The following is an 18443-nucleotide window of genomic DNA, read 5'->3' as shown; positions in this document are numbered from 1 at the left end:
GGTCCTAAATGCTAACCCTTGTCCCCTAAGCACAGAGGTTCCTGAAACTTCTCTGATTGTCTGAAGTTCTCTCTCTTTTGTCTGAAGTTTTAGCCATTAATTTAGAATTAATCAAATACCCGGAGGGGAAAACAGGTCCATTAATCTTCAATTTCGTCTCTCCAGCCTTTTTAATGATCTAAAGTGGTTTCTCTGTCTATAGAACGTTTACTCATAGATCCAAACACTTGGGGAAAAAACCCACAAAATATCCATCAGGAGAGGGTATGTCCAAACCCTGAAATACTATTTATCAATAAAAAGCACTACCGTAGCATGTAAAAACATGAATGAATCTCAAGAACATCATGTTGAATGAAAGATGCCAGACAAAAAGCATATGTACTATATGATTGATTGCACAGGAACAAAATTTAGAATTTAGATTTTTTTTTAACAGCAGAAGTGATGAAAACTTTTATATCTTGATTGTGGTCATGGACACACAAGTATAAATAATTGATAAAGCTTATCCAACTATATACTTAATGAGTGTATTTTATTTTGTTTTCTTAGATTTTTTTTTAAATGTAGTACATTACACATTACATGCTTTTGCCATGTTAAGCATTTTAATGTACAGTTTAGTGGTATTAACTGTTTATATTATGCAAATGTCACCACTATTTATCTCCAGAACCCTTTCATCTTGCAAAGCTGAAATGCTGTACCCATTGATCAATAATTCTCATTTCCTCCAGCCCCTTGCAACCACCATTCTATTTCCATCTCTGAATTTTAAGACTCTAAGTACTGATACAATCAGAATCATACAGCATTTGCCTTTTTGCAATTAAGAGTACATTTTATTTTATGCAAATTAAATCTCCTTAGAGTTTACATATTAAAAAGGTAACATAAGCAAGATCCTTATTGTCTGCATATTCATTAAATTAATGTATTATCTACAGTTGTCTCCATACTATATTACTAGTATTTTTCTGAATATTCTTTTTCCAACATGTTCTTATTGTATTCAGAGTTTTCTATTATTTGCAATAGTTTTCAAAGTTTCATGTTCCAGAGAGCAAATTGGCATATCCAATTAATTATTTTCTGTAGACAAAAATATTTTCCATTGAGAAAATAATTCTTCCCACATGTGCTGAAGTATCTGAAAGTCTCAGAGCACGTGTGCTAAAGGAAGTATATTATTGATTCTATCTTCTTAGACAGAGAACATTTAATTCAGTTATAATAATTTTGTAAGTTATATTTTTCTTTACTTTCATTCAGAGTTCACATCTTCAGCAAAAATTTCAAATAACCGAAACTCGCAAGTAAATTGTCTACTTATAATTTTTTTAATATTTTGCAAATTTTGGTGATAAAAAATGGAAAGCCCTCTAATTCTCATTCTGTTCCAACAGATAGTATAAAAAATAGAAATTCCACCAAAGTTTACTACTATTTGAAACTTTCCAAAGAAGCAATTATTGATACTAAAATATGCTAAAACACTTCTGTATCTCAAAAATGTGTACGAATGGAGTACATACAGAGCACTAGAACAGAATAGAAAATCCCAAATAGACCTAAGTATTTATGTAATGTAGTATATGATAAAGATGACATAGCAAATCAATAGTTATTAAAAAATAGACTTAAACATTCATTACTAGGAACACTGGATAGTGCATTAATTAGCTTTTATCTGAATAACAAACGAACCCCAAAAGTTTGCATGAATCCAAAATTTAGGGGTTTAATTCAAAATTTATTATTGCTTACAAATTCAAGGTTTAGGTGGAAGACCGATTGATTGACCAATCTCTGCTAGGAATGCTCATGTGTCTGAAGTTATTTGTGGTCATCTAGGATGCTTGGCAAAAGGTGGCTTCAGTCTATATCCAGCAAAGTGTGGAAAACCCATGACTCAAAATTTAGAACGGTAAGAAAAGAGTGCTAAACATGACTGCGTGGTAGAACACCAAAATAAAGTGCTTGCATGTCCAAATTACCAGAAGCAGCATCGAAAGAAAAATGAAACATTGGGGAAAATATCAGCACTTATCTCATAGACAAGGGGCTATTACTTGAATATATAAAGATCTGCTAAAAATTGAGAAGAGAAAACCAACAACTGAAGAAAAGGACAAAACTTAGGAATAACTTGTTCATGGGGGAGTAAATACAAATGGCCAATGCACTTATAAATTCTGCCTAGATTCACTCCTAAAGAAAATGGCAAATTGAAATCACACAGGGCTACTATTATTCCTCTATCAGCTTAGCAAAAATCCAAAACATGCTCCTTTGGGTAAACCTATATGGGAAAGGAGCTCATATATTGCTATTCCTTACTTTATTACTTTATTTCCACTGACTTACAGCTGATGTTTTCAATTCTTTTTCTCTTACAAGCAATTGAACAACAAGTAATCTTATGCACATGAGTTATTTTTATAGGGTATCTTTGGGATAGCCTCCACTAAGTGAGATTGCTAGAACAAATGATAAATACATATATAACTTACTAATATTTCCAACTCTTTTCCATAAGGTGTGTCACATTTTACATTTACAATTCTGGAAAAAAAAAAAGTAAGTGAATCTGTTAATGTTGTGAGGAATAAAGATTTTCAGTACAAGAAAAAGATATGTAAAATAAAAGATAGTAACGTAAAAAAAAACTTGAACCTTTCAATTGGATTGAGATTGTCAATAAATCTCAAGGATCATAAAACTATTGATTTGTCAGTTGAAAGGAAGCTGAATGTCCAACTTGTATTTCACAGTTAAGTCTCTTCTAAAAAATATTCAGTGGATTGATTCTTTGTCTCTTTTTGAATTACATTGGGACCAAAGAAATAATTCTACTGTAGATTTAGATTAGTTCTGTGACTAAGTCCTTGCTCCGTCTGTACTAGATATTACTTAGAAAATTAACTTAATCTAATTCCCTTATTTTTTTTTAACGTTTATTTTTGAGACAGAGAGAGACAGAGCATGAACGGGGGAGGGTCACAGAGAGAGGGAGACACAGAATCTGAAACGGGCTCCAGGCTCTGAGCTGTCAGCACAGAGCCCAATGCGGGGCTCGAACCCACAGACCGTGAGATCATGACCTGAGCCAAAGTCGGATGCTTAACCGACCGAGCCACCCAGGCGCCCCTCTAATTCCCTTATTTATACATGGAGACAATGAAAAATCTTTCTGATGGGATTGATTCCTGAAAGGATTGGCCAAACTGTGGCAGCAATGATATCTTACTACCAAATCATTCATGGCATTTTTGGCCACAAATCCATGCGTAAGAGTCATTTGCACAAGTGAAAATGAGATCTGAGGGTACTTCCGCACATTACTTGCCTTGAGAGCCTTGATACTGAAGGCAGGCAAAGACTGAGTTTTAACGTTTGAATGGTGAGAATAGTGCCTGCCACCAAAGCGGTTCTCGATCCCATACAGTACATATGAAAATAGTTTGTAAACTGTAAAACATGATCCAAGAATGGTTATTATTGCTATTATTAAAATGAGACATTTCAATTTTGTATAGTTATAGTTGCTATAATTTTTCCATAGTTTGACCTGAAATCTTACTTCTTGTAACTTTTATCTCATTATCCTTTGTTCTGCCCTCTGGGCTCTACTGAATGATTAATTCCTCTCATTGGAGGGAATAAAAATACAGTTTTATTAATTAAAATAATAGAAAATAGAAGCATAAAGCTTTTGATTTCTTTTGGAATAGCCTTTAGATTTCCAAAAAAATTCAGCATAATTATGCCAAATATATGTGAAATTTAGAAGACATTTCTTGCATAAATAAAAAAGAAACAGATACATACTCCTTACACATAGTTAAAGTAATACCAATCTGCATGGTGAAATACTTTTTCTTCACCAATATCGTCTCTCACAACCTTTTGTCCTTTCTCTTCCCTCAGCTCCTTCTTGTTACAGTAGCTTATATTTATCAAATGGGTTGGGAATCTGAGGTTCTAACTAATCAATGTAGCTAAATTTAACAAAAGTAATCAATTTCATGTATATACAATATTGTAATTTGTGGGCTACATTATTATCAAGATATATACGTAGGTATTAGTGACTGTGTGTGGGTAATAATACATATATAAATCATACTAGGTCATGTGAACACATGTAGATAATAGTAAAGTCCTTCAAATTAAGGACATATTATAATTATATAAAATAAATATATTTGTGTCATCCCAAAGACACAAGATGTGTCTATTCATAATGTGTATCATGTACATTATATAAAAATTTATGTGTATATTTATAACGGAAAATGAGAAAAAATGACTCATTGGATTAAGTGGGAGAAAAAGGATGCTTATTTCTTTTCAATACTTCGGAGATAACCTTATAAAAGAGAAGATTAACAGAGTAGCTATGTGGAAAAGCAACCATAAACTGAAAGTAATTCGTCCAACATAAATTGTAATATAAAACAATTATTTTCATTCAGTAAACAGTTACTGCCCATCTTCTGAATCATACCCGAATAAAGTGATTTAAAGAAAAAAAAATGAGAGTAAAAATGACAAAAAAGAGTCTAATAGTTTTGAATTCACAAACCCCCTGGAAGGGTCACAGGGATCCCTAGAGAGTCCTGGGACCACACTTTGGAACAGTTTCTCTAGCTTACTATATAAAAAAAGCTTTCCATCTAGACTTGAAACATACTTTGGCAATGAAATTAAATAACCGGAAAATATAGATGGAAATGGATGATGATGTATGTTTGTATGTCTAAGAAAATTGGTGATTGGTTCTGTGGGCACAAGCCAAGTGTTGAGGAATCACTCCAGTGCTGTCATTTTGCCAATAGGAAGCTTATACTACTATATTTTAGCTTTCATACAGAGAAAATATTCTCTGCACTAAGTAGAAATCAAATTCCCTAAAATAATTTCTTTACCTTTATTTTATTGAGGTATTAATTGACATGCAACATTATGATAGTTTTAAGTTGTAACATAATGGTTCCATATTTGCAAACATTGAAAAATATCACCACCATAAGTCTAGTTAACATCCAATCTGTCACCATACACAGTAACAAATTCTTTTTTCTTATGATAAGAACTTTTAAGATTTTCTTTTAACAATTTTCAAATAGGCAATGCAGTATTTTAAAAAAATAATGCTTCTTTTTGAGAGAGAGAGAGAGAGAGAGTTCAAGCAGGAGAGGGGCAGAGAGAGAGGGAGGAACAGAATCCAAAACAGGCTCCAGGCTCTGGGCTGTCAGCACATAGCCTGATGTGGGGCTCGAATTCATAGGCTACGAGATCATGACCTGAGCTGAAGTTGGTTGTTTAACCGACTGAGCCACCCAGGTGCCCCTACAGTATTTTTAACTATAATCATCATGTTGTATATTACATCCCATGACTTATTTATTCTATAACTGGAGGTTTGTACCTTTCGACTACCTGCATCCATTTTGACCATCCTCTACCACCTGCCTTTGGTAACAACAAATCCTTGCTTTGTATCAATGTCTATGAGGTGGGTTTTTTTTGTTTTTGTTTTTGTTTTGTTTTTGTTTTCATTTTTTAGATTCCACATATAAGTGAAATCATGTGATTTAAAGACCTAAACGTTCCAGCCCTGCTTTAAACAATCTGGATCAATGTATGTGCATACCACATGATACCAGGTTTCCAAAGAGAATTGCACTTTGTTGCCTTTCCCAAATGCCCCAGTACAAAAATATTCAGAACTCCATGCAATCTTAAATGCCTTTTCTAAAACAGCAAAACTGCAGGACAAGTGAACAAAATATCCTTACTCAAGTGACATACATAATAAGGTCCATGTGTTATTGTTAATGTATATTATCGTAGGAATTAAGCTTCTTATTCCCCCTCTCCTTCATAGGGATAATATTATGAGCTTGCAATGAAAATAGAAATAATAGTTACAAATCCCTCTCTTGAGAGGAAGACTAGTATATTACGGAATAATAAAAATGCAAATGTATTTTATTAAGAAAGATATTTCATGAGTAAATAATTTGATTTAATCAAATTCCTCTTTTAGAACCAGTTTTTAGTTTGGGATGTTGCGTTCCATTTGGTGGAGTCAAAATAATAGTATATGTGTGAAGTTCATTAAACTCACTGACAAACTTAAAGAAACCTTTACTTCTAATTAAAAATGTTCATCAATATACAGTATTCTGCTTAGAAAATGTGTTTGTAAGTCAATTTTTCTCATAAAATTTTTGTACTAATTCAGAATATATTTCAATATACTCAGATTAACTACTTGCCATTTCAATATTTTGAAACTATTAAAATATTTATTATATATTTTGTAATCAATATCAGGAAAAAAACTTGTTGCCCTGGGCTGTAAAGTGAACTCATTAACCTTAGGACTGGATGAAATGTCAAGTCAAAAGTAACTTCTCTTTTTCTGTTTCTCTGCCTCTATCTCTCTCTTCCTTCTTCTCTTCTTTTTTTAAAATAATTAATGAGCTCAGCAAATATGAATACCAAGAAGTATTTACCAATAACCTTCCAAACTGTGCAGGTGTGTTTGTAATATTACTTGCTTTTATTTAAAAAAAGAAAAAAAACTCTTTTATTTAAATCTCTTCTCCTATGTTCCCATATATATCCAATTTAATCATGAAATTTCTTAGTAACTCAAAATTTCGGCAGAGACTTTCTTATAGTTTGCATTCTTCTCTCAATTTACCTTATTCAATATAGTTCTTAGAAATAAATACAGCCTTCCATTAAGTTGGTATTTACTAATAGGTGTCAAAGGCCTTAAAAATTGTATACATGCTCAGAAATCCACCCTGCATCTTTTTGGAAATCTGTTTTCTTTTTAAGTTTTTTAAATGTTTACTTATGTTTGAGGGAGAGAGAAAGAGAAAGGAGAGAGAGAGTGAGTGGGGGGTGGGGAGGGGGGCAGAGACACAGAGTCAGAATCTGAAGCAGGCTCCAGGTTCCAAGCTTCAGACTGTCAGCACAGAGCCTGATGCAGGGCTCAAACTCACAAACAGTGAGATCATGACCCTAGCCAAAGTCGGACACTCAATCAACTGAGCCACCCAGGCGCCCCTGGAAATCTGTTTTTTGTTCTTTTATTTATTTGTTTGTTTTTAATCTGCTTTTGGGGTGTCTGGGTGGCTCAGTCAGTTGAGCCACTCTTGATTTCAGCTCAGGTCATGATCCCAGGGTCATGGGATTTCAGCCTTACTTGAGATTCTCTCTCTCCCTCTGCCCCTCTCACCTACTCTCTCTAAAAACAAACTACTTTTTAAACTTTTTTTAAAAGTTTATTTATCTAACTTGAGAGAGAGAGAGAGAGAGAGAGAGAGAGAGAGAGAGAGCATAAACAGAGGAAGGGCAAAGAGAAGGAGAGACAAAATCCCAAGCAGGCTGCACACCATCAGTGCACAGCTGGATGTAGGGCTTGAACTCATGAACCGCGAGATCAGGAACTGAGCCGAGATTAAGAGTCAGAGGCGCTTATCCAACTGTGCCACACAGGTTCCCGTCCCCCCCAAAATCTTTAAAAATCAGCTTTTCACCTAGCATTGTTACTTCTAAGTATCAACCCTAAAGGTATACCCCCCAAAATAAGAAAAAAAAAACTATTTACAAAGCTATTCATTTCAACATTCTGTGCAATTGCAAATATTAGATGAAAAACCTAAATGCCCATACATAGGAGAGTGGTTGAATTACCTGTAATACATCTATACCAGGAAGTAATATGCAGCTGTATGGAAGAATGAGAAAGCTATGACCTAACAGGGATTGAACTCCAAGATTTATTGTTAGGTGAGGAAAAAATGCCAAAAAATACCTCTAGTATGTTACCCTTTATATAAGAAATGGATAAAATAAAACAGACATGTATCTGTTCATTCATGGAAAAGAAATGCAGAAAGATAAACCAGAAACTAATGAGATTACTTACAGATACAAAAGGAAATGAAGTAAAGAAAATGGTCAAATTAAAACAAAGTTTTAGGAATGAATAGCAACTATATTTCTCTGGATATACTTTCCAGTATAGTTCTGATGTTTAAACCCATGGTTAATGTTTCACATTTTGAAAAAAAATCAAGAAATAATAGAAATCAACAGAATATGAGGGAAATTAAAATAGAATGCCAACTATAACAAATGAATAACATTACCCCATGGTATATTTTAATTTTAATTAATTGCTTACGTCGGCAGCTGGTGAGAGAAAGAATTAACCCAAGTATATTTGAAGAACCATATTTTGATTATGTGCTAGAATGCTAGACAAGAGGAAGAGGTACCGTAGTCCAGCTAGTAAATATGTTTCCCACATTTGATTTGGTTAGCATTTCAGAAATATTTTATGTTTTTTTTAAGTTTATTTATTTATTTTGAGAGAGAGAGAGATTGAGAGAGAGAGAGAGATCAGGGGAAGGTCAGAAAGAAAGGGAGAGAGAAGATCTTAAGCAGGCTCTGCACCAGCATCACTGAGCCTGACATGGGGCTGGAACTCATGAATCGTGAGATATGTATGACTTGAGCTGAAACCAAGAGTTGGATGCATAACCGACAGAGCCACCCAGGAGCCCCTGAAATATTTTCTGTGTTTACTAAGATTGAACAAACATGTGAATATATTGTGGAGAAGATTCAGGTTTATCGCAGAGAAAGAATTTACAAATAAGGAAAGAGTGAAGGCAAGAATGAATCCCATGATGTGGGACTGAAATTGGAGGTATCAGATTGATAGACACAGAAATAGCTATAGAAGCATGGGTAGGTAGTGCACATAACTTTACTTCCCAGTGTAGTCTGCTGATAGGGCACAGAGATAGTAGCACCCTAGTAACATGCACACTTTTAGCCTCTGATCTTAGTTTGGAAGAATTATTGATTCTAGGGCTGGGACAAGGTACAAAATGGTATGGAATATTCTAATATCAGAAAGTAATGAGGTGTTCAAAAGATGATGGGAAGGTATTAAAAGGACACATAAGCCACTTGAAGAAATTACCAAAGTCAAAAGCTGGAATAATTTAAGAATACCATAAATAATAAATACATAATAATAGTATTGAATTGCAACCAATAAAATAAAATAAATACCCCCGAGTCTGTAATTGGTATAAGTATATAATTGAGTAAATAAGTGGGAGGTAGGGAAAACTATTCCTTACAGTAGAATTCCAGTTAATAAACGTAAAAGGAAGAGTGGAAATATAAAACTTCATCGTTAGACAAACATCTCAATAATATTTTTGCAGACAGGAAGAATCACTGGATGCTAATATTAGTGGATGAGAGTATGATGATAATAACAAATATGCAGTGTCAAATATGTCTACACGAGATACTTATTAGTGACAAAGGGAAAATGATATTTTTACACTGGACAAATCTGGCAGATACTATCTTTTTTTTTTAATGTTTTATTTATTTTTGAGACAGAGAGACAGAGCATAAGCAGAGGAGGGGCAGAGAGAGAGGGAGACACAGAACCTGAAGCAGGCTCCAGGCTCTGAGCTGTCAGCACAGAGCCCATCGCTGGCCTCGAACTCACAGACCGTGAGATCATAACCTGAGCTGAAGTCGGACGCTTAAGCGGCTGAGCCACCCAGGTGCCCCTAGCAGATACTATCTTCACCAAGTTGTCAAAGTTAACTGCACTTTGACATGCTTGTCTAATATGAACTGCAAATGTATTCTTGATCCAAATGCATAAGCTCAGGAATAGTGAGAAAATATAAGAACAATTCAAATGGTGAAATTTGAATAGAATTATAGCCTACTTAAAATATATCAGTATCAGTTTTCTAGTATTGATTTTGCTGTATGGTTATTTAAGGTTTTAAGATGAGGGGAAACTCAACTACTTTTCACTGTTTGGTAGATCTGAAGTTATCTCAAAATAAAAGTTGAAAAAGAAAACAATCAGATTCAATAACAATGTAGGCTAGGGGCGCCTTGGTGGCTCAGTCAGTTAAGCGTCTGACTCTTGATTTTGGCTCAGGTCATAATCTCATGGTTTGTGGGTTTGAACCTCATGTTTGGCTCTGCATTGACAGGGTGGAGCCTGCTTGGGATTCTCTCTTTCCTTCTCTCTCTCTCTCTGCTCTACCCCCACTGTGGGCTCACTCTCTCTTTTTATGTCTCAAAATAAATAAATAGACATTAAGACAGTTGGTTTGGACAAATGCCTCTAACTTCACATGGTTTTCTGCGCAATCTCTCTCCAGTCTTCAAAAGAGGGGAGAAGTGTTTCAGGCCAGTTCGTGTAGGATGTAAACTTGTGGTTATGAAGGGGGAATAGACCTGCGTGAACTACATTTTCATGGCCTCTCCAGCTGCGAGATGTAGCAATAGAAAAAATGTCATATTTTACAACATTTTTTCACAAATGAGGTGATTTTTCTCAAATATTTTGGTCAATTACAGTATAAGTGCTTTTACTGTTTTACCTGAAAACCATGGAGAAATATGAAAATAACAAACCTAATTTGATGCTTGAGAAGTTACAAAAGGTTGAATACAAGAGGGGGGGGGGGGAGAAACACAGCTGAGACATGGACCGGTAACCTTTTAAAGATATTGCAATACGAGAAATTAATTCTGCATTTCCTTCAGGGTTAACTGATCCAAAATTAAGGTTCAGCATACTAGGTTGTTGCTAAGCAACTAGTAAGTTTGCTGTGGTTCATAATTTTAGCCTTTTGCAATGAATTTATTGTTAAGCAGAATTCCCTGTCAGTCTAGAGAAACCAAAGTTGTTTGTTGGGGGGGGGAGGGTACACACAAAAGAAAACATTGAAGCTTAAAATTGAATAATTATTCTAAGCATAAGCCTGCTAGAAGGTTACATTTGCTATACATGAGTGACCACTGAAGAAATTCAATTTGCGTTGGGAATGAAAGTCATTTTAGGAAATTAATATTTAATATATTAATACATATTTTAAATTAATAGCACCTATTGGAATGAAACGGTGATGGTATCCTAATATCATTCTTTTCCAGGGACCTTGCTCCTCTTGCCTCTGTTAAGTCTTCTCTCTTTTTTTTTTTTTTTCCAAGGCAAGTGTTACTGATTTGCTTTCAATTATACACCACACAGTTGTTGAGCCCTGTTAATGGAATGCTTCTTCCCATTTATGGTCTTTTCATTCTGTGAATGAAGTTCAATTAGTGGAATGGCAGGTTTGTCTCAGCTCCTTTGCGTTGCAAGTCTACAGTGATTTGCCCCAGCCCCGTGTTTCCTGTGACTCGGTGGGTGCATTTGTCTCATGTAGGAGTTTGGCATTAGTAGGGCCATCTGCCTGCTTATATAAGCACCAAACACTTTGAACTTTGTTGGCAATAAAAGTAATATTTTGGCATTAGCCTTTATCTTCGTTTTGTTTTTTAGTGTCTTCAAAACTGGAGAGGACCGTTATTTTAGACATTCCACTTGAAGAGTGTAGTAACAGCTATTGTGCTAAGTATTGCTGATATAACCCCCAATAAGACACAAGGTGCTAACAGAGTAGTGAATTCAACAGAAATACGAACAGATGATTACAAAACAATGTACTGAATGCTGAAAAAGCAGCCATGATGTGTGATGGCTGAGAATAGATGAGAAGGGCTACTTCATCTCTGCAAAGTGTCTGCGTGTGCTTCATCTTATAGCACACAAATCGATATTACAGGTAAAGGTGAGAATTAGGAAGAGCATGGGCAAGAAGGAAAGCAATCGTGCTTAGATAAGAAGCAACATAGTGTGTTCTAAGAAACTGCAAGTAATTAACATATAACAGACTTTGGGTTTTGTTTTGACACTTAAGCAGTGAGGCAGGTGTAGAAAGGAGATGGGAAGGGCAGGAAAGAGCAAGGAGGGCCTGGTAGAGCTCTTAGGCAAGGCGTAGTGCCCTAGTTTTTCTGTTCTTAGTTTGCTGTCATTTGTCCTTTTATTTTTTTTTCAATTTTTTTTCAACGTTTATTTATTTTTGGGACAGAGAGAGACAGAGCATGAACGGAGGAGGGGCAGAGAGAGAGGGAGACACAGAATCAGAAACAGGCTCCAGGCTCCGAGCCTTCAGCCCAGAGCCCGACGCGAGGCTCGAACTCACAGACCGCGAGATCGTGACCTGGCTGAAGTCGGACGCTTAACCGACTGCGCCACCCAGGCGCCCCTCATTTGTCCTTTTAAAACGCTTTATAAAAATATTTTTTAATTATAGATGCAATCATTAACATGTGCTAATGAGAGCATCACGATGTTTGTTAACTTGCATTGATATACTTCTCATACAAACACAAATAAAGCCTGAGATACCTAGGCTTTCATTCCAAATTTTTCAGAATTGTTTTTGACATCAAAATGCTACATTGATAATAGAATCTTTTGGAGCCCTGAATTCAACAAACACTCGAGGAAATTTATAATCCCCTCACCCAACCTCATGCTCTTCCCCAGTCAGATCGCAGAAACGACTCAAATTACTTCTCAAGCAAGAAAGCTGGGAGTTAGTTCTGATTACTCCTCCTCTGTCAAGTGTGTGTGTCGTCAATCAGCAAGACTCACCGATTCTAATTCCTAAAACATCATAAATCTGGCCACTTCTTCCATCTTTACTTCTACCAGGCTAGTTCATCTCTCTTCTGAAGTGTGACGAGTATCACTAATTGCATGCTCTTTCTCCCTCTGGCACCTTTGAAATCCATTTTCCACATTGCAGTCATGAGGATCACTGTAACACACAAATCTGATAATGATATCATCCTCTGTTAAAAATACTATAATGATTTCAAGTTGATTCTAGGATAATTTTTTTCTTGGAGAATAGTCTGAATCTTACCTTAAGTTCCAGGTTCATCTCTTTCAAATCTCTGCACTGCAACTACTTTGGTCCCTCCTACCAGCCTTTAAAAGACACATTTCAGGGCTTAGCCGTCTCTGCTTGGAATGGTCATCTTTCCCCTTCAGCCTATTCTCTCTTTTAGATCTCAGCATACATGTGTCTTGAGTTTGTCAATCTCCTTGGCTCAAGTCAGAACCCCTCTCATGGATTTTCAAAGATGCCATGCACTTTGGCATAGCTTTGTGTCACAGTGGCGAATTGGGGTTCATTTATGTTAATATTTGATACAAATGTGCCTTCCCAAGTGGACTGTATGCTCCACTGAAGCAGATATTATGTCTTCTTTTGGCTTATTAGTGTGTATTATAATTTACTACTACTACTACGACTTTGATCATTTCCATATATTTTGTGTAATTTTGTTACTTTGGATTTAGGTCACAATTTTTAAACAGCTTTGCTGGGATTTAATTTACACAGCATAAAAGTCATAATTTTTTAATGTTTATTTTTTTTATCTTATTTTTTATTTGAGAGAGAGAGAGAGAGAGAGCACAGGGGAGAGACAGAGAGAGAAGGGACAGAAAACCAATCAGCCTCCACACTGTCAGCTCAGAGCCCAATGCAGGCTTAGAACTCATGAACCATGAGATCATGAATTAAGCCAAAATAAAGAGTCAGATGCTTAACCCACTGAGCCACCTAGGTCTCCCAGTCATCTATTTTTTTTTTTTTTAATTTGAGTGTACAATTCAGAGAGTTTTGATGTACTTATGGAGTTATGTAACTATCACTACATTCTAATTTTAGAACATCTTTATTACCGCAAAAAGAAGCTTCCACCGAACTCTTTTACAGTCCCTCTCCATTCTGATCACCAGCCCTAGGCAACCACTAATTCACTGTCTGTCTCTATACGCTTTCCTCTTCTGGTTATTTCATGTAAATGAAGCCATTCAATACATAGTCTTCTTTAATCAAACTCTTTTCACCTAGCATAGTGTTTTCAAGTTTCATCTAAGGTGTCACATATACAGCACTTCCGGATTTTTATTGCTGATTAATATTTCATTACATGAATATACTACATTTATCTTGTCTTTGATAGATATTTGGGTTCTCTGTACCTTTTGGACACAGAGAATAAAGTTGCTATGAGTATCCAACATAACAGGCTACATAACTTGAATGAACGAATGATTGAATGATGAAATCTATATGATAGTTTCCTCCTGTAAATATGAGAATATCATAATATGGTCACTCTTTATCTGTGAGGGATAGGTTCCAAGACCCCCAGTGGATGCCCAAAACTGCAAATAGTACCAAACCGCATATTTAATGTATTTTTCCTATACATACATGCTTATGACAAAGTTTGCTTTATAAATAAAGCACAGTAAGAGATTAACAACAAGTACTGATAAAATAGAACAATTATAACAATATGCTGTAATAAGAGTTATGTGAATGTGGTCTTTCTCTGCCTCAAAATCTCATTGTACTGTACTCCCCCCCCCCCCCTTCTTACAATGATGTGAGATGATAAAATGCCTATGGGATGAGATGAAGGGAGGTGAACGATGTGGGTGTTGTGACATAAAGTTAGGCTAGTGTTGAGCTTCTGAGGTGGTGTCAGAAGGGAGAGCATCTGCTTCAGAATAGCAGTTGACGCAGGTAACCAGAACTGCAGAAAGTGAAACTTTGGGTAAGGATGGGGACTACTCCACGTGGTTTCCAAGGTCACTTACAATCTAAAATATGATATGACAATATTCCTAAAGGGATGGAGAAGGCAATGTGCCTAAAAGGAGTAAAACAAATAGAATTCTATGGATGTTGGGATCTAACCAACAGACCAAGACTAATCAACCCTCCGAAGAAAAAAAATCTACCAGGCATCTTTAGAACTCCTTTTCCCTAAAATGTTTAACACCAATCCAAAGAGTAAACATGGCACAGCACCGAGCGAAATAATTCTGATATGAAACTATTCCTGATACCTGTAAGACAAATTTACTATTATTTTGGTACTTAACAAATATATAAGAGTAGGAAAAAAATATATACTCCTCTTGTTTTCTCACGTTATTTATTTGCTTTCTGGATTGTTTTGAACCCTGAGAAGAGGAAACTGATTTTAAAAATCGAAGAGGGGATAAAATATACAGCATTTTCCCAAATCTATGGTATTAACGAAGGCTTCACTGATATATTGAAGTGGATGCAATAATGGAATCAAATGTAACCAATTTAATATCGTATTTCATAAGTACTATCTTGACACAGTATTAAAGTTATGGCTACAAACTCAATTCCCCTTTTTTTTTTTAAATTTTTTTTTCAACGTTTATTTATTTTTTTGGGGACAGAGAGAGACAGAGCATGAACGGGGGAGGGGCAGAGAGAGAGGGAGACACAGAATCGGAAACAGGCTCCAGGCTCTGAGCCATCAGCCCAGAGCCCGACGCGGGGCTCGAACTCACGGACCGCGAGATCGTGACCTGGCTGAAGTCGGACGCTTAACCGACTGCGCCACCCAGGCGCCCCTCAATTCCCCTTTTCAGGTCACTTGCTAAAACCTCATTCTAGCTACTTCCCTTTTCAGGTTCCCAGCCTCCAGGCCATTAGGTTTTCATCCTACCAATCACCCCCACCACCCATTTCCCACACTCCCAGGCCAGGTCCCAGACAGCTAGGGACAGCTTTCATGTCCTGGAGTCCATGAATTTGTCCAAATTAGCCGATCTTCAAAAGAGCTTGAAAAACCCAATGTACATGCCATATGTAAGCTGCTTTATGTTGCCTCCAGGTTGCTGGTACCCTTCCCCAGGTGCAGTCTTCTGTGTGACCCTGTGGGATAGCCTTCTTTTGTTTTGAGCTGCAAGTAACACAGCGTTCTGCCTTTCATATACCCAGTGTCAGTGTGCTGTGTCCTACTAATCAAAGGACATTTAAATCTTGTTAGTGAGGTGAGCAGGATGGCATGGCCTGACTATCGACTCTTGCAGAACTTCTTGGAGGGATTGCTCTTGGCTTCCTAATTGGTTCTCGGTCACTTGCAAAAGCAGCAGTGGGATGGAACTATAGCCTGTTAGTGAGTTTGCTCTTTAGCTGGTGCCGTCTGCTGACGGTTGCCACTCTCTTCCTACTCACATTTCTTGGCATCTGAATATTCAAAATGAACAGAGCTAATTGGTTAAACTCCAGGGACTAGGTACCATCCAGATGACATCCCTTCTTAGGGCAACTGGAGTGACAGGCCACTAAGCTGTATTCTCCACTCTCCAGGTTGGAGGTACACAAGTGTTGCTACGTTTGACAGAGACCTGTCTCAGGGTGCCACACTTCTTTAATGTTAGCATACATTATCATTTGGAAAGTCGTATGTGGTTTGTCTGTGTGTTTCAGACACCCCCTTATGGAGGAACATGCTGATGGGGCTTCTCCACAATAGAGAATTAACTTTAAACCCCTGAAGCCCTAAACTGCCTCGGCAATTGCCTCCCTACTAAGTATGAATCCCGATCCCTCAGAGATGAAATGGGAGGTGTCCTAGGGGGCGGGCCACTGGGACCCGTCAGGTTTTCTCCTCGCTACCCAAAAGTCAGAAAATGGGCTATAGACTAGAAACTAGAACCTGAACTGGGGTGTTGAAAGTTTATTAGATTAAGAGTACCTCAGTCTTTCTCATCCTCACAGGGCCTGTTTCTCTTGCCCTCCAAAAGACTACATGCCAAATAAAATCCAAACCCATCACACTTTGGATATTTCCACAGAACTCCAACATATACATACATTGAACTGAACTAGCCTTATGTGCATTAACTATCTGTTGGATTTGCCCTCAGCCTGTTCCCACACATCCTATACCACACATTTATCTGGCTGATATCTGTCATGGAGGTAAAAGATACTGGGGAATTAAAACCTCTTCCCCACTACCGCCTCTCCCTATCTGGGATGCCTCCTTATGGTCAGTGGCTGGTGCATTCAGACTTCCTCATTCCACAGCACATAGTTACTAATGGAGGACTCCATACCCTCACCATGTGCCCAACAAAAACCAGTCTTCCTCCAGTAATTTCCGTTTCCCTAAAGTGAGGTACAACTTTCCAATCTAAAGATAATACGATGGGCATATATTAGAGCCCAACAAATAAGGGTGCTCATCCCTTCTATTTTGCCCTTCCACTACTCCCAAACCATAAACCAGACCGATGCACTGTGGCCTCTCTTGGTGCTCCCATTTATATAAATGTTAACCATTCTTTCTGCACGGCGAACAAAGGTCATTGACATATTGTGTTTGTACCTATACTGGGACTCGTTATACTTTGATATCATAGGGACTGCTACAGGGACTGCTGCTCTTACCCAATAATCAAAGATCACTGATGCTAATCTGTAAACGTCCAACTCTAGCATTTACTATTTCTAAAGTATAACAAATATTATCCTACTTAATCAAGGCTAGAGAAACTGACAAAAATGGTTTTGGACAATAGATAAGCACTTGATTATCTATTAGTTAATCAAGGAGGTTTTTGCAAGGTCATCATAGCAAATATAACCTACACATTTAACACATTACATAATTCAAGCCAAATAAGACTGGAGGTCCCTGCCATTACTGATTTATTCTCCCGGTTAACACTAAACAAAATGTAACCTGCTATAGGCTGACCATCACTGACTCCTCATGTTTCTACCTTGTTTCTTTTTTTCTACTGTCACCGTAAAATGTTTTCTCTGCTGTTTAGGGAAACTCATGCCTTATTCTCTGAAAGTCTCCTTTACTATTCAGGTCACTCAAATACCCCAAATAATTGAGCTCAACACTGATGTCAGGACATCAAGAAGTCAATTTGAATACAATATTTCAGAAGTACTTTCTTGATCCAGTTTTAAAGTCATGGCTAGAAACTCTCAAATCCCCTTTGCAAGCAGTGTGCTAAGCCCTTGCCACAGTCACTTCCATTATCAGGCTCCATTCTTCAACCTCATTTTTTGGGCTCCCATTCTCCAGGGCCAGGTACCAGAAAGGTAGAGACAACCTCATTGCCCTGGAGCCCAGGAAATTATTCAAATTAGCAAATCCAGACGCTATTTGTGAAATTTAGCTAAATCCATCCTGCTTGCCCTACTGAAGGCCCCATCTTCCTGTCATGGTATTGCGTGGAAACTTTCTCTCATTTGGAACTCTAAATAGTGGCAAAGAGTTCTGCCTTATTCAGTGTCAGGGTGTTTTGTCCTGCTGGCAAAAGAATCTTTAAGTCTTAGAAAACACTTATTCCATGAGGATTTTCTTACTCTTATGAGAATATTAAAGCAATATTTTCTCCCATCTATGAATCCACACCATTGTAGATATTCTCTGTGTTTTAACAAGAAGCTCTTACACGACACCTGTGCATAGAACATGATAGGTCTTTAATGCATAGGAGTTTCTTCTTTACATCAAAGTCTTCTACTATGAACAATTATTAGAACTAGGCATTTGTTTCTACGAAAGAGAAGAAGAGAATAGGAAAGAATAAATGAGCACTGGGATACATAATTTGACTTTAAAGTTACAGTTTAGTGATAAGAATTCCT

The sequence above is a fragment of the Felis catus genome, chromosome B1 (assembly GCF_018350175.1).
Source record: "Felis catus isolate Fca126 chromosome B1, F.catus_Fca126_mat1.0, whole genome shotgun sequence".
Classification (NCBI taxonomy): domain Eukaryota; kingdom Metazoa; phylum Chordata; class Mammalia; order Carnivora; family Felidae; genus Felis; species Felis catus.
This window is presented reverse-complemented; position numbering follows the sequence as displayed.